The following is an 18,398-nucleotide window of genomic DNA, read 5'->3' on the forward strand; positions in this document are numbered from 1 at the left end:
GCAGATAATATGATAGATTGAGTTTGAACTTTGATCGTGCTTGGGCTATGGAAAGTCTGTGAGACCTTTTGCGGACAAGACAGGTAGATTTATCATGAGTGATATTAGCACAGGTTATTGTGAGTAGATTAAGTTTGTAATACACAGGAAAATTAAAGGGCCAACTTCGCTGATTAATATGTGGCATTAGCTGGAACAGTGAAGTCATATTAGAGTTTCCTTTAGCCAAGAATGGAGTAATTGATTTGTGGACAATTCAAGGATTAAAACTAAATATGTTTGATTCATTTAAGTCCAAGAAAAGGTTACTATTGTTAGCAATCATAAAGTACTCCCAAAAGAGAAAAAACAAAAATGAAAAGTATTACCAAATATTGGAAGCTTTCAGCACAAGCTAGGACAGAAAATTTGGTGGTTAGGAGAGCTAAGCTAAATCATCTATTCTTTATGAGTTTCTTGATATAAGATGTACTCCCTAATGCTGAGAAGCAACAATTTAACACTAGTTCACTTTTTGTTTTATTTCTTATCTCATTTATTTTTGATTGGATGTTCACAAACTAATACTTCCAAGGGCCACATAGAGTAGTTTTGCCTGTGATTTATGTGATTTCTGGTTTTTTATTCTGGTGCTCTTGGCATTGACATTCTTGCTTTCTCAGAACAAAAAAGAAAAACTACTTTAATGTTAAATTGACTGATAGCCCATTCTGATTCCCTGAGATTACTCTAATGAAAAAATACTTCAAATTAAGAAATAGAAGCTACAGAATATAAAATTTATAAAAGCTATCTGCCTTTATAGGACTATATCAGCCATTAAATAACCATACAATGTCGGCTTGTATCAACTGCTATAGATACTAAAACAAACAGTTAAATAAGGGGGCAAGAAAATTCACACAGCTGGACTAAAGATGACTCAATTTTTGTACCCTGGGCCATAAAAGTCAATTTTCAAGATGCTGTATCACTTATGCAACGATGATATTTCATTATGTTTCAGAAAGAATTTTTAGCACACATAATTTAGTAATACAAATATTAATACATATATTTAAAATTTTATCCTCTAACTGGATAAAAATGTCCTCTGAGGCAACTCGTACAAGTTTAGGATATTTTTATGTGATTTTTAAAAAAGAAAAATAACACCACAATAGAATTTACCATATTCTTAATTGTTTTACTTCTTTTCTGAATAAAGAGTCTATTTTAGATTTAGTTCCATTGTTGAAATAAAATTATAAAGCTAGTTATGGTATAATGGGGCAAATGGTGTAATGGGAAAAACAGTTACTTTGCAGACAGACAAACCTTATTTAATTCTGGGCTCTGCCACTTAACTATGTAACTGACCTTGGGCAAGGTGCTTAAAATCTTTGAAGTCGCCTATAAACTAAGAAAATACCTACCTTGCCAACTGGTAGTGTTAAATAAGAATTGTACAAAGCTTGGTATGTAAGCATTCAAATATATTTTTTTTCTTTTCCCAACCACAAAGTGAAAATGAGATCCTGGAGTAATGACTATTTTTATCCCTTATATTATAAAAAACGGCTTTTGTATTTTTTGACATGGTACTTTTTTTTTAAACAGTTTTAATTGAGATATAATTCCCATACTGTACAATTCACCCATCTAAAGTATACAACGTAATGGCTTTTAGTATATTCACAGAGCTGTGCATCCATCACCACAATCAATTTTATTCACCACAATCAATCTTATATTTTCATTGCCCCAAAGAAGAAGCCCCCCTCCTCTTAGTCATCATCCTCCAATCATCCCATCCTGTCCAGACCTAGACAATCGCTAATGTCCTTTCAGTCCCTATAGGCTTTCTTATTCTAGACAGTTTATGTAAATGGAATCATGCAATATGTGGTCCTTTGTGACTGACTTCTTTCCTTAACATGATATTTTCAAGGTTCATCCATGTTGGAGCATGTGTTAGTACTTCATTCCTTTCTATTGCTGACTATTATTCCATTGTATGTATATACTGCATTTTAAAAATCATTCTCCAGTTGATGGGCGTTTGAGCTGTTTCCACTTTTTGGTTATTAGGAATAATGCTACTATGAACACTAGTGTACAAGTTTTTGTAGGGACGTGCTTTCATTCCTCTTGGGTATGTGCCTACAGATAGAAATCCTGCATCATATGGCAACTCTTTGTTTAACGACTTGAGGAATTTCTAGATTGTTCTCCAAAGCACCTGCAACATTTTACATTCCTACCAGAAGGTTATAAGGGTTCCAGTTGCTCAACATCCTCACCAACACTTGTTATTATCTTTTAATTTTTTAAATTATAGCCCTTCTAGTGTATTTCAAAATGGTATCTCATAGTAGTTTTTTTTTTATTAGTTAATTAATTATTTTTGGCTGCATTGGGTCTTCGTTGCTGCACGCGGGCTTTTTCTAGTTGTGGCGAGCGGGGGCTACCCTTCGTTGAGGTGCGTGGACTTCTCACTGCAGTGGCTTCTCTTGTTGCGGGGCACAGGCTCTAGGCGCGCGGGCTTCAGTAGTTGTGGTTTGCAGTGTCTAGAGCACAGGCTCAGTAGTTGTGGTGTACGGGCTTAGCTGCTCCACGGCATGTGGGATCTTCTCAGACCAGGGATTGAACCCATGTCCCCTGCATTGGCAGGCAGATTCTTAACCACTGTGCCACCAGGGAAGTCCTCATAGTAGTTTGGACTTGCTTTTCCCAATGGCCCATGATGCTGAGCATCTTTTCATGTGCCTATTGGCCACTTGCCTTTCTTCTTTGAAGGAATGTCTGTCTATTCAGATTCTTTGTCCATTTTTAATTGTATTGTCCTTCATTATTGAATTGTAATAGTTCTTTATATATTCTAGATACAAGTGCCTTATCAGATATTTGGGCCCTTTTCCTCCATTATTTTCCTATTTTTCTCCTCCTCAGCATCCCCCACCCAACTTAGTACAACACTCTTCACAGTTTTCATATTTACCAAGTCTTTTTAGAAATTTAGGCAAAAATTTTTCCCATCCTAAGTAGTCCATATTCATTTAAATGACAAGCATCTCTGAATAAGTTTATAATGCAAGGTTTCTTTGTCATTGCAGTTCCCCTTTCCATGCTGCATAAACACCATGCATATTTTTTTTAATTGCAGTATAGTTGATTTACAATGTTGTGTTAGTTTCAGGTGTACAGCAAAATGATTCAGTTTTACACATACATACATATGTACATATATATATTTGAGTTATATATATATTCTTATTCAGATTCTTTTCCTTTATAGGTTATTACAAGATTTTGAATATAGTTCCCTGTACTATACAGTAGGTCCTTGTTGTTTATCTATTTTATATATAGCAATATGCATATGTTAATCCCAAACTCCTAATTTGTCCGTCCCCCCTTTCCCCTTTGGTAACAATAAGTTTATTTTCTACATCTGTGAGTCCATTTCTGTTTTGTAAATTGTTCATTTTTATCTTTTTTTTTTTTTAGATTCCATGTATAAGTGATATCATATGATGCTTGTCTTTGTCTCACTTCACTTAATATGATAATCTCTAGGTCCATCCATGTTGCTGCAAATGGTACTATTTTATTCTTTTTTATGGCTCAGTAATATTTCATTATATATATTCATATATATATATACACACATACACACACACATATGTATACCACATCTTTATCCGTACATCTGTCCATGAATAGACATTTAGGTTGCTTCCGTGTCTTGGCTATTAGACACTTAGGTTGCTTCCATGTCTTAGCTATTGCAAATAGTGCTGCTATGAACATTGGGGTGCATGTATCTTTTTGAATTAGAGTTTTCTCTGGATATATGCCCAGGAGTGGGATTGCTGGATCATGCAATAACTCTATTTTCAGTTTTTTAAGGAAATTCTATACCATAGTGGCTGCACCAATTTACATTCCCACCAACAGTGTAGGAGAGTTCCTTTTTCTCCACACCCTCTCCAGCATTTATTATTTGTAGTGATGATGGCCATGCTGACTGGTATGAGGTGATACCTCATTGTAGTTTTGATTTGCATTTCTCTAATAATTAGCGATACTGAGCACCTTTTCATGTGCCTGTTGGCCATCTGCATGTCTTCTTTTGGAGAAATGTCTATTTAGATCTTCTGCCCATTTTTTGATTGGGTTGTTTGTTTTTTTGATACTGAGCTGTATGAGCTGTTTGTATATTTTTGGAAATTAAGCCCATGTCAGTCGCATCATTTGCAAATATTTTCTCCCATTCCATAGGTTGTCTTTTCGCCTTGTTTATGGTTTCCTTTGCTGTGCAAACCCTTTTAAGTTTCATTAGGTCCCATTTGTTTATTTTTGTTTTTATTTCCATTACTCTAGGAGACAGATCCAAGAAAATATTGCTGCGATTTATGTCAAAGAGTGTTCTGCCTATGATTTCCTCTAGGACTTTTAGAGTATCTGGTCTTACATGTAGGTCTTTAATGCATTTTGAATTTATTTTTGTATATGGTGTTAGAGAATGTTCTAATTTCATTCTTTTACATGTAGCTATCCAGCTTTCCCAGCACCACTTATTGAAGAGACTGTCTTTTCTCCATTGTATATTCTTGCCTCCTTTGTCATAGATTAATTGACCATAAGCGCACCACATGTATTTTTGTAGCAATTTTGGCTGAAAGACTACTGACTATTTATATGATTTTTAAAAGCCCTCAATTATTTTGTGCCAATTGAATTTATACATGCACAAATTATTTCCAAAAACATTTTAGATACTAGAGCCATTTTTTAACACAAATTTCTCACTTAATTATTTTTTTCTTGTAGGTCCTATTATTTCTTTGCCTCCTCAAAATACAGAGAACTTCACTCAAAATGACGTCACTTTTGCTTGTGAAGTTTCAGCCTATCCAATACCACATCTGGAGTGGAGGAAAAAGGCAGACAAAATGATCCTTCATGTTGATAATTTCAATGCAAGTATGTGAATTATTTGCACAGTTCACACGTTCAGTATATTTGTTGATAATGTTAATGAATTCTCTCCTTCAGATTACATTTTAAAATGCAGGTTTGAAATATTAAAACATTTTCATTGTAATCATGTCAAGCAAAACAATAATACCTTACATATTTAATGTGTTAGAAGATTTACAAAACTGTTTCATGTGTATGATCTCATCAATATGACTTAGAGGTCTGCACATAGTGATAGAGAAAAAGGATGGTGGTGCAGTGTTTCTCAAAGTGTGACTCAAAGACCACAAGTTATAGAATCATCTTGACACCCTGGTGAAACAACAAACTGCAGGACCCAAATGTAGCCAAAAATGATCAGGATACAGGGGGTGTGCCTCATGAACCTGCACTTTTTAAAAATAATTGTTCCAGATGACCTCAATTCATTCTAAAGTTTGACAATCACTGGTATAGTTAAATAAATAGATAACTAGCATAATACGCTTCAGAATGAAAAAGACTGTGAGCAAATTACTTCACTTCTTTGGTCCTGTTGCCTTACCTTCTCAGGAATATCACAACATAGTTTAATAATGAATATATGTCAATCACCCAGCACACTGCCTTGCTCAGAGTAGGCACTCAATAAATACAAGCACACCTCCTTCTGTTGAGCCTTGCTTCAGTGCACTTCACACATAGTGTGTTGTTTACAAATTGAAGGTTTGTGGCAAGTCTGTGCCCAACATCTTATCAGCACCATTTTTCCGACAGCATTTGCTCACTTTATGTCTCTGTGTCACACAGATTCAAAATCTGTATACAAAAATCAGTTGTATTTCTAAATATTTACAAGAAACTATAAGAAAAAGAAGTTGCAAAAACAATCCCACTTACAGTAGCATCAAAAAGAATAAAATACTTAGGAGTAAATTTAACCAAGGAGGTGAAAGATCTGTACACTGACAACTACAAAACACTGATGAAAGAAACTGAAGAAGACACAAATAAGTGGGAAAATATTCCAATATTCCATGTTCATGGGTTGGAAGAATTAATATTGTTTAAATGTCCAAATTACCCAAAGCAATTTACAGATTCAATGCAATTCCTATCAAAATTCCAATGGAATTTTTCACAGAAATAGAAAAAAAAATCCTAAAATTTGTGTGGAGCCACAGAAGAACCCAAATTAACCAAAGCATTATTGAAAAAGAAAAACAAAGCTGGAAGCATCACACATCCTGATTCAAGCTATATTACAAAACTATAGTAATCAAAATGGTATGGTATTGGCACAAAAAGAGACACATAGATCAATGGAACAGAATAGAGCAGCCAGAAATAAAGCCACGTATGTATGGTCAATTAATTTTTGACAAACCAAGAATATTCAGTGGGGAAAGGATAGTTTCTTCAGTAAATGATTCTGGGAAAATGGATATCCACAAACAAAAGAATGAAACTGGACCCCTATCGCCCACCATACACAAAAATCAATTCAAAATGGATTAAAGACTCAAATTTAAGACCTGAAATGGTATAATTCCTAGAAGAAAAATAGGGGGTAAGTTCATTGACTTCAGTCTTGGCGATGATGTTTTGGATCTGACACCAAAAGCAAAGGCAACAAAAGCAAAAATAAACAAGTGCGACTACATCAAGCTAAAAAGCTTCTACACAGCAAAGGAAACCATCAACAAAATAAAAAAACAACCTACAGAATCAGAGAAAATATTTGCAAATCACATATCTGATAAGGGGGTTAATATCCAAAATATATAAGGAACTCATACAACTCAACAGCAAAAACCCCCAAACAATCCAACTAATAAATGGGGAGAAGATCTGAATAGACATTTTTTCAAAAAAGACATACAGATGGACAACAAGTATATTAAAGGTGCTCAATACCACTAATTATCAGGTAAATGCAAATCAAAACCACGATGAGATATTACCTTACACCTGGTATAATGGCTGTCATCAAAAAGACAAGAGGTAAGTGTTGGGAGGATGTGGAGAAAAAGGCACTGTTGGTGGGAATGTAAATTGGTGCAGCCACCTTGGAAAACAGTATGGAGGCTCCTCAAAAAAATAAAAACAGAACTATTATGTGATCCAGCAATCTCACTTCTGGATATATACCCAAAGGAAAGAATATCACTATCTTAAAGGTATATCTGCACTCCCATGTTCACTGCAGCATTATTTACAATAGCCAAGATATGGAAACAACCTAAGTATCCATCAATGGATGAATGGATAAATAAGATACATATATGAATATAATACATATGAATATTATTCAACCATGAGAAAGAAGAAAATCCTGTCATTTGTGACAGCATGGATGGACCTTGAGGGCATTATGCTAAGTGACATAAGCCAGACAGAGACAAATACTACATGGTATTACTTATCTGTAGAATCTTTTTAAAAAAGCCAAACTCACAGAAATAGAGAGTGGAAAAGTGGTTGCCAGGGGCTTGTGGGGTGGAGGAAGTAGGAAGTAGTTGGTAAAAGGATACAAACTTTCAGTTATAAGGTGAATAATGCCCTTAACAGATTCTAAAACTGAAAAGGCAGAGTAGGACTTGGCCACTTAGGAACACAGTTCTTTGTATATCAAATAAAAATAAATAATATTATTATGTGTGGTACATATTTAATTCAAATACTTTGCGAGATCTAGTAATAATATAAAGTAATCCAAGCTTGCATGTAGTTGAATTCTGGGCTTGATGAGTACCAGTATATATGGAGAAGAGTGTATATTGGGAGGAAGGGCGGAACAGGGGTGTCTAAGTCTGCTCAGGCTGTCATAATAAAATACCATGGACAGTGTGGCTTAAATAACAGAAATTTGTTTTCTCATAGATCTGGAGGCTGTAAAGTCCATGATCAAGGTCTGGCAGGGTTCAGTTTCTGGATTAGGGCTCTCTTTGCAGTTTGCAGATGGCCCTCTTCTGTGTCCTCACATGGTTGAAAGGAGAGAGAGCTCTGGTGTCTCTTCCTTTTCTCATAACGGCACCTGCCCTATCAGATTAGAGCACTACCCTTATGACTTCATTTAACCTTTATCGCCTCCTCACAGGCCCTGTTCCAAATACAGTTATGTTGGGGTTAGGGTTTCAACATATGAATTTTCGCAGAACACAAAGAGTCCATAACAAGGGGTAAAGAGACGGTGGGGGGGGGGGTAAGTATAGCACTGAAAGGTCTACTCGCAGGCCAACAGTTATTAAATACATTGCATTTTGCACTTATGTAAACTCTAACTTGTTGCCTCTATAGGTTCTTCATTTACATATCAAATTCCTGCAAGGAACCAAATCACAAAAAATAATACGAATTATGGAGACTACACTGAAGAAGATGAAGAATATGAATCCAGTGACTATGAGAAAGGAAACATATGTATATAGGAATGTAGACGTTTCACATAAAATGTCACCTATATTTACTTGTATAATTACAAAGCATTTTGAAAGTCAAATTTTCTGTCAAAATTTCAGGTATAATGAATCACTCTTTCCAGACAAACAAGGATCTAGTTTGTTTTTTTTTTAACAGTATTCTCCTACCTTAAGAGCTTGCCTTATTCATATAATGACCAAATATCATCTCAGTTGACAAGAATAATCAAATGATACTGTAAGCATTTCTCTGTACTAAACTTTCTGATAGGCATCATGGAGGAAGTAAAAGAGGCTGAATGCATGATTCATGCACTGAAGAAGATTAAAATTTTAAACGAATTTAACCTTCTATTTCACAAAGAGATAACTTAGCATAACATTCCTTACATATTCTAAGAATCAATAAAATCATTTGCAATTGGATACTATTTGCAAAAAAAATTGCCTACAGGTAACCATCAGCCAAAGATCAGGAGTTGGTGAACCAGTTTGAGAAATGACTAAGGCTTTTCCATCTGTGATTGCATTGCAGCAGACAGCTGTAAAATGGCATACACCATCCCAGTTTTAAACAGATTGTCTAAGTATGTGTTTGAGGATGAATGTAGAGCAGTAGAAAGAAAGGAAGAAAGCTTGATTAGGATAGCTCATTTAAGATATGCCTTGGCTTGGCGCATTTTCAAAATTCTGGTGTCTCTTGAAAATGGTCATCACCAGGCTGTTTGGAGGTGAGGTAGTCCAAGAGGGCCTGTGTATGAAATGTCCAATGCTACGAACACACAAAGGGCTCGTTTACAAAATGGCCAATTCTGGGCCATTGTTGAAGGTGCTAAGCCTGTGGCAGTCCCTTTGTGAAGTGTCTCTGGTATAGTCCATGTTCAAATTATCTGGTTTCAAGTTGGGCTTTTGGAAATGCCATATGTTCTTTTCCAGTTTCAAATATGCTAGTTCTATCTCGAAATAGAAACCACTAGCCAAATATATACTCTGATCATTTTGTAAGTGGGCTTCTCCAGAGGTTTTTAGTATCACTCTATAGAGTGGTGGCCCACTATACTTTGGTCCAGAAAGTGGTTCAATGTTGTTTTTAGCACTATGATTACGTGACCTCTCTTCTTAGGCAGGGTGACTGATGCTTTACCCAGCCATTGTCTCCTTTTAACACTCTAAAATTTAGTTGTACATCCATCATTCAGACAGATCCCCCTGGACTCCTGAGGCCAACATATTGACTTCTCAGATTACCACCCAATGAGATCTTATTAGTGAATTCATGGCAAGTGTTACTGGCATGTGCCTAGAATGTATCTTCATTTTTTCCACAGTAAAACAGGAATCCAAGTATGTTCCTAGTGATGCAGACATGGTGGGCTCTGCTTTAGGCCTTCTAGGTAAAGACAGTCTCTCAGAGGATTTATTTTCTCAGAATGATTTCTGCCATTACAAGGAACCAGTCCTAGGGGTCTTAGAATATTTTACAGATTATTGTCTGTATGGATAGAACATGCAACTATTTAAGTGATGTTGCCTCAAGGATAATAAAAACTGTCATTGACTGAACTTCCTCAAACCTAAGACACGTATCAATTGTAAGAAGCACAATTATCTTATCCCCCGATACACCGTGTTGATTTTTTGTAACCAAGGGCATTCTCTCGCATAACTGCAATACAACCATGAAATCGGGAAATTAACATTGATATATTATTACCTTCTAATTCTTAGATCTCATTCAAGTTTTGCCAAGTATCCCCAAAATGTCCTTTATTGTAAAATTATACAGTTCAAATCATGCATTGCATTTAAATTATTGTTTCTCTTTTAGTTTTCTTAGTGGATCAGCCTTTCCTTGACTTTCACTACCCTGGTATTTGTAGAATGTCTCTCAATTTGAGTTTGTATGATGTAAATCATAGTGTTTCAAGGTTAGATTCAGCATATGCATCTTCTGTGAGACTATCACAGAGATGATGCTGTGTTATTACTGCATTCTGTCAAATGGCACATGATTTACATTTGTCCCATTACTAATATTACCTACATTAATCACACAATAAAGGTGAATGACATTTTTGCACTGAAAAGTTACTCTTTTTTGCTTTCTTTAAGTAGTATTTTATGAGGAACTACAATGAGACTATGTAAATATTCCATTCTTCATCAAATTTTCAATTTATTCATTTATTTATTTATATTAGCATGGACTAATATTAGTATATTATTAAGGTTTCTTATTTTATTCAATGAGCTATAATCTATTACTATCATTATTTATTTTGATGCCCAACTCTTCCTAGATTTGGCAAGTGGGAGTCCGTTCAAGCTGGCTCTTATGTCCTTTTGACTGGCCCCCTTCATTCTTTGAAGATTTCCTTACTTTCTGGCACCCCAAAATGTTCCAAACATATTCTGTACTTACATACCCCAACTTGGAATCAGCTGTTTCTCCAAGTGGCTGGTTCCTATAAGTGGAAAATAATATTTAGAGGCCAAGTTCTGGATGTTAGGTGTTCTCATTATTATTGGGGTGCTGCTGAACTCAGGAACTCTCAGTAGGGCATATATGTAGGCATACACACACACCTAAACTTATTTCTATATTTATCTCTACATTCTGAAAACCATGAATTTTCACTGATACTTCTAATTCCAATCCAACACCACAGGGTCCATTCTAGTTTTCCCCCCTTTCCATATTTGTAACTCCCTTTTCCCACAGTGAAAAATCTGGCTTCCAGTATTATTAATGTATTTATTTCCTCAATTTCCCAGTATGCAATCAGTTTCCCAACTCCACTGCCAACTCCTCCCCTGCACTGATATCTTCTTTCCCTACTTGTGCTCTGACACCCCTTATAGAACACCACTCCATATGAACACCCTCTCCTCACCCTACTCAGGTTCTGACTCCCCATGCTTAGCTAGCCCCTAACCCACCCCTGTATAGATGCCTTTCTCGGGCCTGTTGAACTTCAAAATCCTGCACTGTGCCCCCAACCCATGCCCTCAATGCACAGATACCCTTGGTACCTGGGCTCCAAACCCCCACAAGAGGCCAAAACTCTGTATGGATACTGTCCTCCCCTGCTAGTCTCTGACACTCCAAGAAGGACCACTCTCATGACGGGATGCTCTCCTCACCCCATTCAGGCTCTGACAGGCTTGCCAACTAGCCCTCTACACAGAAGTCCTCTTCACCCTGCTTGGCCCACAGTGGCTCCCCCAACATTCTTTTGCCACAGCTGGTATAAACCTTGCTCTACCCTACTGGATGGCTTCAGGACTAGCACAGAGTATGCATTAATAGTTCCCCCTTTTACTCTCAGAAGTGTTCTTGGTGAACAATGAACTATATGTATAAGTCAACATACAACATAAGACTCTACGTATAATCAACTTATGTACAAGTCAACCTGGGAAGGCTTTTTTGGAGCAGTGTTTTTAGATGTCCTGAGGGCAAAATTTTGTCTTTTCTGCCTCTCCTAGTTATAAAGAATATTGATAGTTCACTTAACATTGCTACTATATGCTTTAGTTATGATAGTAAAAAGAATCATACAAACCTAAATTTCTCTCAGTAGAGGACTGATTAAATAAATCATAGTATATACATATGGAGGAATACAGAGTTGTTAAAAAAGAAATGAGGTTGATCTTTAATACTGACATTGAAAAATACCTAAAATGCATATATTGTTAAGCAGAAAAACCAAGGTACAAACCAGTTTTATAGCATGATCTCAGAAATTTTTTTTGCCCACATACGTATGTGTAGAGACAGAGGCATGGAACGACATATGCTGCTATATTAAGATAGGTTATTTCTGAGAGGCTGCTATTCTTGGTAATTTTTACTTTTGATTTTATACAATTCTGTACCATGATATTTTATACAAAAATCATGGATTTCTTCTATAGTCAGGAGAAAATGATAGAAATACTCTTTTAAAATAAATTTCGGCAATTTGAAAGGATTTAATACGGGTATCATCTTTCCTTAGCTCCTCAGTATGACATATGCTACTCATGCGGAAGGTGTTAATGTGTGTTGGAGCAGGGGAGATGGGAGGCAGAAAAAGAAAGGAGAAAGAAGAAAGTTCACAACTTGGTTTTCCTTGAGATATTCTTAGGTGTTTTTGTTTTTCCTTATAGTAAGAGACTTGCCTGCTCAGCTTGGTATCCTCACAGTAAACTTAAAACATAACTCTTAGCAAAAGGAAAATGTTGACCCTTAAGGAAGGGGCTTGGGTTGTAAGAAATAGTATAGCTTTTGCCTGCTCAAAGTAATATTAGTATGTGAAGGACCTAATTTTATATTTTAGTCCAAATTAATTTTACTCTAAAAACAATTAAAACAGTATTGCTCTCATTGATACAGCCTTAAACGTATTTTATGGATATCTTTTAGAAAAAAATCACTTGAAATGGGGACATGCCTATTTCTGGGAAGTAGCTATGTGCATAAAATGGGCTATGACTGGTGGTAGCTCTTTTTTTCTGCCCTATTCCCCTAGGATTTACACATTTTATATTTTCCATTTCAATTTAAGATTGCATTATTTTTAAAAAAGTTACATGCACACACATACCACATCCACACTTTGCCTTATTCCAAAAAAGATTTGTGGCAGTAGTGCCTGGTCAAGTTCAGCTTTTCTGATTCGTCTTTCTTCCAAATATATACACCTGCCGTCAACACTTCTTTAGTAAGTACTTCCTTAATGAGATTAACAGTAATCTATTTTGGTGTCACTTTTTGTTATACCATAAGTTTTCCTCTCATTATAAAAATGAATAATGTACCTTTTAGAAAATCTTGAAAACACAGAAACATGATGAAGAAGAAAAAAAATCACCTGTTAATTCCACCATTTGTAAGACAGCACTGTTAATATTTGTTTGTATTCTGTTCCATTCATTTTTTTCTATGCCTTTTTTCATTTGATTGAAATGATAAATTGTTCCATTTTTCCTTTTACACTTAACCTTGTAAGACAGCATTTTCCATATTTTTTTTACAAAACTTTCCATAAATATAATTCTTCATGACTGTATAGGATTCTGCCATATGATGTACCATAGTTTACTTAAGCTTTTCTGCTTTTTCCTATTGTAAATCATGCTATAATAAATATCTTGGCATATAAAACTTTAAAAAAATTTAGGCTTTTTTGTTAGAATCACTTTCTAGAAGTTGGGTGAAGATGAACATGTTCAAGGTTCTTGATACATATTGCAAAATTGCTTTTCAGAAAGGTTATACTGTTTTATTAATCCAATAGCACTGCATATCAGGTCACATTTTATCATGATCCTGCTTAACAGTAACTTTAAGATGCATATTAAGTAATGCTACTATCTTGCTTACATAATCAATGCCTTAAACTCCTTATTATTATGTGGAGGAATTAATATGCAAGTAATATAAGGCAATGTACAGAATGAGAAACATTAATTTTTATTTGTCAAAATAATGGCATTATTAATACACAGCAGTATACCCTTATTATTGGCAGTGAGTTAAAAGTAAAAATCATTTAAAGAAAAAGTATGTATAGTTTTTAATATACATGTAATAGTCAAGATTGTAAAATAACTCATATCCATATCATTAGTGAAGAAAAAAATTATTTTTGTTACTCTGGTTTCACACTGGCTATTTAAATAAATGGAGTTTAAAGTTAATGACTTAACAAAACAAAAATATAGTTGAAATCAACCAACATGAAATAAATATACACAGGTAAATATTTTATATAACTGTTGTCTTTGAAGGGGTTTTACATAAATTTGAATTTATTGGATTCATTCTCCTCCTATTTCTCTTACCTGCCTGCCCTCTGCTGGATTCCCCAAACTTATTGACGTATTAAGCAATCTTACTCAGTGTATTTAATAAAATTACATTTGTAGAATAAGTTAAGGGAAATGTGTACTAATGCTTCCTATATTTTGTTTATATGTTACTAAAGTAAATGATTGATCATAGGTTTTACATTTTAAGTATTCATAAAGTGAGAATTTTAGTTGGATATTTGGAAGTTTCAGTCGCACCATTTATGAAAACATGAGATAGAAATGCTGTTAATGTAGGTAATGTCAGAGCCTTTCAAAAATTTTCAGGATTGAGAAGCTGGGTGGGGCAAGAGGGACAATGAGGAAATATCCAATTTGATAGTAAATTCACAAAGTAAAAAAGTGTAGAATAATTTACTCTGTTTGATTAAAATTATAATGCTACTCCATTAAAAATATTGATTTAAATATGATATTCAGAGAATATGAATTTACTTGATAATAAAATTAGTATTTATGTAGCACTTATTATTTACCACACACTAAGTACTTTATATATATTAACTCATGTAGTCATCACAGCAACCTATGAGATATATACTATTAGTCTCCATTTTACAGTTGAGGAAATGAAGGCATGGCGAGGTTAACTAACTTCATCAAGTTTACCAGCTAGTAAGTGAGGCAGCTGGTATCCTAACCCAGGCTGTTTGGCTCCATGTTCTTTTCCTAACTGCTATGCTTGACTGTCTCATCTCAATATTACTTAAAATTTTTGAATTATAGACTTACTGTTATCCTGACCTTAGAAATAACAAATCAAAACTCAGAGTTGTTAGGTGAATTTCCTAAAGCACCAGAATTACAAATGCTAATTGAATCCCCTAAAAAGATACAAAGATTAAAGACCAATCTGTCTTTTTTAGAAGGCTAGTTGCCATAAAGGAAGATAATTTTGTAATTCCTAAGGGCTCTAAATGTCCCTCCATTAATTGAGTTTTGTGACAGAAATGAATTATTTGACATCCTGGAGCATCTTCTGTGCTAATTTTAATAGCTGTAGTGACACAATTCTATCTTAAATTTTGTTAATTGACAAAAAAAGATATGGAGTTGTGTGCATATTTTGCTGATAGAAAATCATGGAAGGGAGTGTTAATTAAACAGAAATCTTATGTGGTCACTCAAATTTAAAAGGAAAAAATAATTGGCTTCTCATTTCCAGAATTACCTGGTGAATCCACAGAGCAGTCAGCCGCTGTTCCTGTCACAATCTCATATTTGCCCCAAGGATATTCTGGAGTGGGAAAAAATGCCAAATGATCAAATCTCAAGTAATTGTTCCTCTCTTAATGACCTAAAAATTGAGGTAACAGAAGTGCTACTTTAAAACTATAGCTTTAAAATGTGGTTGGGATCTAGAAGTTAGGCAAAGGCAATAGTTAAAATAATGGGGTATTTATTGTGTGGCAGGTGCAATAGGGAGGTCAGAAATTAACACTGGTGCTTTGGATGTGAGAGTCGGAAATGTTGGAATGTGAGAATCACAAACGAGATTGGATATCAAAAGTCTTGGGACATGGAAATGAAAGTTAAAATATAGGAATCAAAATCTTTAGGAATTAGGAGCACAAAATGGCAGGATGAAGGTATCAAAGATTTTAAAGTTTAGGAGTTGAGCTGTGGGGATGAGAATTCATGGGCTGTGGATGAGCTATGAAAATCAAGGGTGAAGAATGGAAGATGCAAATAGCCTGGTCATAATGAATTAGGTTATGCTGGATTAGACCTCCCACTGAAAACAATTATAAAAACAGGACAAATAAATATAAATATACATACATATTTAACAACTATATTACATATATAACAACTATAAAGAGATAAATATGTATTTAACAATAATTTAACATATATAAACAACCATATCACACAACAAATATATATGTGTGTATATATATATATATATATTTAACAACTGCTTGAAGGTACTAGAGAACAACCAACAAAGGCAGGACTTAATTGGCTTCAATCCTTGAGAGCATGAAAGCACTAAGGGCAAGATCCACATTTACTTCAGCTTTTCCCATCCCTTCCCCTCCCACCCCAAAAGCATTTTCCAGTTGGCACAAGGAGTAACAGAGCTAAATAGACAGCAGCGATCTCAATAGGCCAGGAGCAGACATGGGAGTCTGGGAACAAAAGCAGCTGAGATTCCAGGGACAAAATTCTAGAGAGGAGCAAACCACAGAGATGTGAGCCCCAAAATCTGTGTACAGATTTCCCCCAAATCATCAGTCAGTTCTTAAGATGTATACCTGTAGGGAGAGACTTTAAGAAACTCAGCAGAAGAGCAGCGTCTAAAGAGTCGAACAGAGATTTTAGCAGCTGCACAGTGATGGGAAGACAGGGATTAAGAGTTCAAGCCAACAGGGTGAAGGTGTCTTAGTAAACATCCCAGGCTTTTAGTTGTAAGATCTATTGAGGACCATGACCCAGGAATAAGGGTAAAACGGAAATAAACCTGAATTTAAAAGCCTAAAGCCAAGTCTTATAGGATTGAAGTTATCCTCTGGTATTCTATCTGCCTACTACAATAGAAATTTTTAAAACCTTCTTTGGAGAAAGCTGATATCATCCTCTACAGTTTTTCTTCCACACTGCCTGACATTCAATAAGAAATTATTGAGGCACACTTGAAAAAAATAGGACCAAATACTAAAAGCCAGGAGGACCCACAGCTGATTCAGATATCGGAGTTATGAGTCACAGGCTTTACATAATGTAATTAAAATGTTCAAGAAAATAGAGGAATGATAAAGAATTTCACCAGAGCCTTGGAATCTATTCAAAGAATGGAAAGGGAGGAGTCAAATGAAAATTCTGGAACTGAAAATATTATAACTAAAATTAAGAATTCAACAGAGGGGTTGTATACCAGCTCAGACACAGCAGAAGAGAGTTTCTACTGACTTGGGTGAAAGGTCAGTAAAAAATATGTGGATTAAAGCATGACAAGAAAAAAAGACAAAATATACAGAAAAGAGTATGAGACATATGGAAAACTCTAAAAGGTTTAACACACATGTACTTGGGGTTTCAGAAGGAGAAGAGAGAGAGAAAGGGACAGAAACAGTATTTAAAGAAATACTGACTGGGAATTTTCAGACATTGATTAAAAAAACCATTAGATCTCATATTTAAGAAGCTTTATGAACCCCAAGCAGGAACACACACACACACACACACACACACACACACACACAGAGTTATATCACACTCAAACTGCTAAAGACCAAAGGAAAGAGAAAAATTTTAAAGCAGCCAGGGGTGGGAGAAGGAGACATATTACCTTCAGAGGAGCAGCAATCAAACTGATGGCTAACTTCTGAACAGAAACAATGGTAACCAGAAATCAAGAGAAAGGCATTTTTTAAATGCTGAAAAAAAAATTTTAAAAGCCAAAATAGAATTCTATACCCAACAAAACTATCCTTTAAAAATGTAAGTGAAATAAAGACGTTTTCATGTTAACAAAAGCTGAGACAATCTGCCACTAGTAAACATGAACTCTAAGAGGTATTAAAGGAATTTTTCACACTAAAGTACAATGACCCCAACTGGAAGTGTCAAACTTCAAGAGGAACTCCTTCAGAAAGGAGTGACTTTGACCTACTTCTCCTCAAATAAATTCTCATTCCAATGGAATCATTCAGTGTAAAATGTAAGTTCATGTTAAGTGAAATCTAGACAAGAAGTGAACTAGAATTTTATAACTTAACGATATGTAGTAGATACTGTCAGTTTAATTTTAACCAAAATAAAGTTTTTAAAAAAGTGAAAGCTGGGTTCTGGGAGTCAGGGATCAAGGACAGCAGCTGGCATGTAGGAGTCAAAGGTTATGGCTGATCTGTCATTGGCAAGTGGGTGTTGGGGGACAAGAAATGTTGTGGAGATGGGGGAGTTAGAAGGCGTGGGCAATAGCTATGCTCTAGGGGTTGGAGGTCAAGTGAGTCTGTGGGAGATGTAAGGCCAGGGGTCATGGCTGACGGTTGGGTGATGGTGGTTGCCTCAAGGGCCGGAGGTCTTAAGTCACGACTCACCTGTGGCAGTTGAAGCATGAGAACGGGGAGGGGTGGTGGGGGTGGTGGCGGTTGAGATTCCTGGCCCCCGGCCCCGCCCCTCTTGGGCCCGCCCCGCGCGCGCCGTCTCCGTCACCCCGTCCCGCCCCGT

This window comes from Balaenoptera musculus, chromosome 3, assembly GCF_009873245.2.
Source record: "Balaenoptera musculus isolate JJ_BM4_2016_0621 chromosome 3, mBalMus1.pri.v3, whole genome shotgun sequence".
Taxonomy (NCBI): Eukaryota; Metazoa; Chordata; class Mammalia; order Artiodactyla; family Balaenopteridae; genus Balaenoptera; species Balaenoptera musculus.